Source organism: Sinocyclocheilus grahami, unplaced genomic scaffold, assembly GCF_001515645.1.
Source record: "Sinocyclocheilus grahami isolate Dianchi unplaced genomic scaffold, SAMN03320097.WGS_v1.1 scaffold567.1, whole genome shotgun sequence".
Taxonomy (NCBI): Eukaryota; Metazoa; Chordata; class Actinopteri; order Cypriniformes; family Cyprinidae; genus Sinocyclocheilus; species Sinocyclocheilus grahami.
This window is the reverse complement of record NW_015505746.1, coordinates 85,883-86,739: the sequence shown is the minus strand read 5'-3', so window position 1 is coordinate 86,739 and position 857 is coordinate 85,883. Positions and strand designations below refer to the sequence as shown.

Sequence of the window (857 nt, the reverse complement as noted above, 5' to 3'; positions counted from 1 at the left end):
ACGCTCGTTTAGATCATCAGAAGGCGAATTCATAGATACTAAACATGGTATGATTACATATGGCAAGATGACAGGAATGGGTTCCATCATAAGCATGCATAGAATAGTCTAAAAATATCAAAGAGAACATATACCATGACCTGAAGATATGTGTGTTCATTCAAAGAAAGGTTTTCCTATGAATTAATTAGTAGAAAAGTCCATTTCTACTGTGCATTGTGGATTTCCTATGGAACATGCAGTGATTTTCCCTGCTTCGCATTCCATTAGGTCGTAAATGTATCTGGTGTCAGGGTTGCCATGGTAACCAGGGTCCTGGGCCCTGTTCACAGACAACTTGGCACCCAGTATGTTTATTGGGTGAGGGGTCTGTGAACGTTTTGTTAATCTAATGAATAACTGATTTGTTAAATCAAATGACAAATGATGTGTCTGATTGGTCCAGACGCTACAAGGACTATGATGAAGAAGAGATGTCAGTCGGCCTATTGACCGTGTTCCCTGAGCTGAGGACTCTAGAGCCATACCTAACTCACTGCTTTTAATGCCACATCTACTGCAATAATTTTGGAAGGTACAATTTTATTGAATGATCTGGAAAATCCTCCCCAAGACATATGCCTGCTCTTTGGACTCATTAATGCTATGAAATTATAGTATCCTCCAGTACTGAAGGACACCTTTGATTTCATTCAATGGCTGAACCTAGAATGCAATCTCTGAAAAATCTTCTGATGTAGAAAGATGTCATTGTGGCGTGATGGAGCATTTTTCAGTGTAATTGTTCATGATTGACCATTATTGATTTAGAAAAAGGTAATTCTAGAAAATGGTAAATGTTGATGTTTGTTTTTTTC

General features: G+C 38.2%; 1 long non-coding RNA gene across 1 annotated transcript in view; it reads left to right on the top strand.

Annotated features, from left to right (window-relative positions):
* Nucleotides 1-632, top strand: part of LOC107556422 (uncharacterized) — a 2,678-nt gene extending 2,046 nt beyond the window's left edge. Inside the window, exon 3 of the long non-coding RNA XR_001605280.1 lies at nucleotides 456-632. This is a non-coding gene — a long non-coding RNA (uncharacterized lncRNA). The remainder of the gene's footprint in view (nucleotides 1-455) is intronic.
* The last annotated feature ends 225 nt before the right edge of the window (nucleotides 633-857 follow it).